This window comes from Poecilia formosa, unplaced genomic scaffold, assembly GCF_000485575.1.
Source record: "Poecilia formosa unplaced genomic scaffold, Poecilia_formosa-5.1.2 Scaffold146, whole genome shotgun sequence".
Lineage (NCBI taxonomy): Eukaryota > Metazoa > Chordata > Actinopteri > Cyprinodontiformes > Poeciliidae > Poecilia > Poecilia formosa.
In genome coordinates this window covers 799,025-804,918 of record NW_006800085.1, presented here as the reverse complement: position 1 = coordinate 804,918, position 5,894 = coordinate 799,025, and the positions used below count along the sequence as shown (strand labels likewise).

At 38.2% G+C, this 5,894-nt stretch overlaps 1 long non-coding RNA gene across 2 annotated transcripts; it reads left to right on the top strand.

Annotated features, from left to right (window-relative positions):
- The first annotated feature begins 495 nt into the window (after positions 1 to 495).
- Positions 496 to 1,141, top strand: LOC103145717 (uncharacterized). Of its 2 annotated transcripts, XR_477049.2 has the most exons (3): positions 496 to 673; positions 761 to 966; positions 1,049 to 1,141. It is a non-coding gene; the product is annotated as an uncharacterized LOC103145717 (long non-coding RNA). The 2 variants fall into 2 exon arrangements; XR_001663504.1 differs by having other exon boundaries at positions 761 to 1,141.
- The last annotated feature ends 4,753 nt before the right edge of the window (positions 1,142 to 5,894 follow it).

Genomic DNA, 5,894 nt, shown 5'->3' with positions numbered 1-5,894 from the left:
TCAAGTCTGTTTCGGGTCACAGCACAGCATGGGATTTAGGTTTAGGCTTCAAATATATATTTCAAAAACTTTGATTTAATTTCTTTTCAGGTCTTGGAGCTTTTAAGCAGCAGCAGATTATACAACTACCACCGCTATGTTTTACTGTCGAGATGATTTTTCCCTTTCCTGAAATGCTGTTTGCAAGATGCACAGCTTTCAAAGATCCTAATTTTCTAAAAGTCGTGGGAAATCTAGATGTCTAAGATGTTCTGCTAAAGCAAACTAGTTAGAGGCTCGAACCCAAAGTCAACCCAACATAAGAGAAGAAAGTGCTACATTTGCTGCAGTACCAGTTTAAAACACTCATCGACCTCTGACTTCGCATTTTTATGACTTAGTGGTGAAACTCCCATTTATAGCTTTTGCTTAACATCTTCCAGCTCTATTTTGTTGCTTGTGGCAACTGCAGTGTGAGTCGAGTGTAAATCCTCTGGAATGTGTGATTGATGGTGTTGGGGTTCTGGGGTTGTTCTTCCATTCTTTGTCCACCAGAGGGGGCTGAGAGGCGTTTTCTCCTGGAGGGTGTGTCCATGCTGATAATGCACGCACCTGCAGCATATCCCTCATCAGTGGAGGGGTATATCAGCAGGGAGCTGCCGGCACTTCGACGCCAGATTGTTGATCAGTAATGGTACTTTTGGTCTCTGTGAATTCTCCTCTTGTGTAGAATTATTTGAGAAACCTCAGTGACTGTCTCTTCCCTTGTGCGTATCTTCAGATTATCCCTGTGCTGAAAGAGGCGTGGGCACCGTTTTCCAAAGACATCTGATCCAACTCATCCAAGTCCTCCAGCCGGCAAGCTGCACCTGTCCCAGCTCCTCCGAAGACCCAACCTACCTGTCCGCCCTCCTCCGCCTCCAACTCAGACCGCCGATCCCGGAGCCTCTTATTCCTCCCCTTCAAGATCTGGACCCACTCCTATAAGTAAGATCACACATCTCCGTTAAACACTTCAAACTCCCACTGAACTTGAACTCACCATTCTGTGTTTTTGTCCGCACCCCAGATCCCCTGAGACCCAGACAGGCAGTTCTCCGCTCCTGAACTTTTTTTCATTGTCAGTTTTGTTTTTGCAATAAATATAAGAAACCTTTTTCTACACCTGAGTGTTTTCTGCATATGGGTTCGAAAATTACATGAAACCATGACGGATGGGAGCAAAGCAGGGTGAGGTAACATGTGCATTAGTTAGCTTTATACAGTCTAACTTCTGCAACTTACTATTTTTCCTCACCATGCTGAACTACCTGCACCTCTATTTGCACTACAGAAAGTAGATTAGTATAAGTTTATATTGTACATTTTTGCTTAGTTTTCTCTGTGCTCTAAGTAATGTATGCTTATTAAAAGTGAACAGAACCTTGAGTTTGACCTTAACCGACCCTCCAGCATATAAGTTTGGCCCGATCTGGCCATAATTTCTGGCTGGGCTTGGACTATAAATCTAAGCTCTAATATTCATTGCAAGCAGAATAAATGCATAAAACCAAACCCCTTAAAGCAATTGCTTTGTTCATGCGAGCTGAGAGGTAGTGCAGGAATGTAAGTGACTAACTGGTGTAGATAAAGTCATGGATAATCTAATCAATAGAAAAATACAAAAGTTGTTGTATTGCTTGACAATTCTGTCTTTACTGCATCATTTCTTGTTTGAAGATAAATTCTTTTTGCCTTCATGTTTTAAAAATCTTTGAGTTACTTCTACTCTATCGGCTCAATCATGCATTTAGGTTCTGTGCAATATTTTATTTTGGTAAATGTATGGAATAGTGCAAAAACACAACAGACTACTAGATACACACATTAAAAGATGGAATGGGTGGATGAGAAATTAGCTTATTAAACAAAATGACACATATTTATGCCTGAAGCAATTGTATCTAATTGGAGATCTCATGGGTACCTGTTGTGGCACAGAGTACAGAATTTAAAAACTAAGGTTTCACATTCATTTGTGGCATATTTTTCAAGTCAGAATTTATAAAGTTAACAGTTTTCTGAGGAAAAGTTCAATAATGGCGAAACTTCCCACTCTGTTTGAAGCTATGTCAGTCATGCAAATGAAGTATATGGTTCAGTTTGATTAAAAAAAATGTGCACATTAGGCTGCTGTTACCTTCTTTTCTGTTTGTCATTGGACTGAAACACACACACACATACACTTTCCTGTAAGGCAGTGCTGTCTTTAATTGTAGTTATTAGGCACACTGCCCACTGTTCGATTGAACTTAAGGCACTTTTAATTGACTCTAACCTTGGTGATAAACTCCACCACTAGTGCTGCATCCTTTCTGTACACAGTGTACAGCAATACCTTCAAATAAAACTTAAGACAAACAAGGCACTTCAGTGCACATCACATTCTAATCATTAATGACTAAAATATTTCACAATTATTACTGATTTAAAAAAAAATATTAAAGAAATTTTTTTCTCCTGTTTGTCACAAATAATTTAATTTAACTCAAATGCTGGAACAAATTCCAGACTGAGAGCTGGGTGTGAATGTGGGTTATTGTGGTTCAGGATGAGAGAAGAATCTAACAGCAAACAAAGAAAACCAGGAATCTCAAATACGGTGGAGGTGTGATCTTTGACATTTAAACCATGTGAATACAATCAACATAATGAACAGGCTAAGGTGCTGAGGAGAGACCACTTTAGACACAGAATGAGCACAGAAACAGCAAAACCAAAACACGAACGAATCAACCTCCCCTGGGCAAACTAGCACTAAAATCAGAGTCTGGACCAAAATACAGAGGGAATACAACAATGTAGAAAGTCAACACAATATATTAATTGTATATGGAACACCTTTAGTGGCACTAATAAAATGCAAACACAAGAGGCTCACAACACCATGTAAATAACAATTTGATGTTTCAGAGAAGCTGGTGACTGAAGTCCAGGTACATTTCTGATCGAAGTTGAGCCTCAAGATGTTTCTGACACAGTGGAAGGACTTTTCAAGAGCATATGAACCAATTTATACACTGCTTGCACCATTGATAAATAACTGGGAGTAACTGATAAATCTGAGTTTGCTTCATAAACTTGGCATGTGAGTTCTGGTGACTGGAGTCAACATACAGAACCAGTATAGGAATCTCTTGTAAAGAGATGTGAGTCTCCAAGACACCCAGTTATAGTTTGAACAAGTAGTGACGCAAAGAATGGTGGGATGTCCCAATGAAGGCTCAACCTATGTTTAAGTTTTTTTTTTTTCATGATATATAATGAGACGATGCAAGTATTGCTTCAATGGCAAGAGTACAAGAAGAGCTGAATTAAGTAGAGAGTGGAGAAAAGGACAAGAGAGATGAAAACATCTCTGCTACCATGAGACTAGTAATTCAAATTTTGTGATGGTATGTCCTAAGTAGGCTCTTGTTTTTTTTTTTTTTTTTTTTTTTTTGCCTTTTTTAATATTTTAGCAAAAAATAAATTTCAAACAGAATTTGTCAAGGTAAATTAAACTTCAAAAACAACCTGTCAGTATTTAGTTGTCCTTTAGTTCTTGTATTCTGAGTAGGAATATGACAAAAAAACTATTTTTTTTGTTGTTTGATTTGCTTTGTGTCAAAAGAGACAAGAATGACCCTTTTATTCACATTACCAATTAGGCAACGACCTTTGTGTTCACAAAAGTCTGCATAAAACGGATTACACGCTTCCACAGGTTGATTTGCATTTGAGTTTCAAATCCTGTGAGCAAGCTATTAACCTTCCAGTCACACAAATCTTATCTGAATACATTTCAGACAGAAGTATTAAATGTGGCGAGATGGAATTATTGCCGGAAACAAGGACAAATATTTTGGAAAAAAAAAGAAAAAAGTTTGTTGACAAAGAAAAAAAAACATTAGTTAGGGCACACAACCAATCACCTCCCCTGAAACACATACACAAACGACCCAGTTTGACCTTCTGAACCTATGCTGATATGTTCAAAAATTACTAATATCGGCTGATGCCGGCGATATTGCCTCTATATTGTGTGTACGTACTTTTGAATACATAATAAAATGGTGCAAGTACTGTATAAATCAAATTGTTTCAGTTTGTTCAAAATAGATAAATGCAGACACATAACAGAGTAATACATTTAGTTCCAGATATTTTCTGTGGGCCTGAATTGTAATGTTTGGCCACAGAAAAGCTTGGAGCTTGGCTGGATGGAGTCTCTTGCGATTATGATCTTTTGAATCTTGTTAGTAACCAGCTGCCATGCATTGTAATTTCTCTGCAGAGTACTTCTCTCTTCTACCGATCTAATCAACGACTCGGGGCCAAAAAAAACAAAACAAACAACAAAAAAAAAACTAACATGCTGTACTTTAACACCCTGCACTGCATCACAAGTGATCGCTTCATATTGTATCGTATCAGCTGTGACAAATGTCTCACCATGGATTCTAACATTTGTATTTTTTAAATAAGCATATTTTGCTTTTTATTTTAAAGTGAAGTACCACAGTCAGGCACTGTATCTTCCCTGTACAGTTTCTGCTGCTATAAGCTTCATGCTAAGCACCTGCTGACTCACTGTGTGCCAAGTAAGGACAGCCTACATCCCCAGGCTGTTTTCAGAAGCTTTCACCGTTTTCCCTGTGGACAGTACTGTTACACCTTACACAGAGGTGACAAAAAAAAGAAAAAGAAAGAAATCATAGAAATTTCTTAACCAGTATGTTAGTGCATATCAATTTTATTTATGTTGTAAACTTGAAAATATACTACATGCAAGATCTTGATCGTTGAGTATTAATGCAAATAACCTTGGTAATAATTATGTAGTGCTCATGAACAACTCTGTTTCAGCTTTTAGCCTGATGTTTTCCAGGTCATTTCATAATGAGCTTACCTGAACTTTTTACATCTAGCAAAAATAATCACTTATTCCACTCTGGTGGTTTTATGGAGTTTCCCTCCATCCCCCCAAAAATGAATGTTTTTCTTCAACTTACAGGCTGGAAAAAAAAAAACACTTCTCAGCCTGTTAACACTTTTCTTAATTTGTGTCATTTTGCTAATTTAAAAGTTCTAAAAACTTTGAAATAATTCTTAGCAAGTCTCTGATTAATCACAACCATAAGCATTGGTCAAAAGGTGCAACACATAAATGTTGACTTACTATTTTACCAGTATTTCTGCAGATAAAATGGTTGCATGAAACTTTATGCAGCCTAGACCTGCATAAATCCTAGACTGCATCATCTGCCGACCTGTTTGTCACTGCAGACAGTTCAACAAGGGGCCAGAAATGTTCTTAAGATGCTTCAACAACAGTTGCTCGAGGGATTTCATTATGGTGACAGGCCTGTTGTCATTTAACCTTGTGAGGCTGAAATTTTTAGGGAGTGGGATAAGGTTGACATTATTTAAAGCATGGGGGAACTTCACTAAGCTCCAGAGATTTGTGGAAGATCTGAATGAAGATGGGAGGCATTTTTTTCCCCTGTCTTTAATCTTTCATGATGTAAGAACTGACACCTTTTATAAATTTGTATCACGATGCCATTTGTTTCAAAATCCATCCGTGAAAAAAAAAAAAATGCTGTCAGACCAAACAACAACAGAAATGACAACAAGTTTGGTCTTATCTGTAACCGTAGCAACACTGTCTTGATCATGTTCTGGAGCTGCATGTTTGTTTTTCCTGTGTGTGACAGCGTGTCGTGCGGTGGCCTTATCCGGTGTGTTTCTGTGGGTGTGGCAATCAGGATTTTCTGCAGGCTCCCAGAAGCAGCTGTGCCTCGACACATCTGGAGTGCTTTCCACTCTTTTTTTTCTGTTTTCAATCAGTTCCAGTCAGTTCCACTATTGCAGCTTGTTTCTTGCTTGCCCAG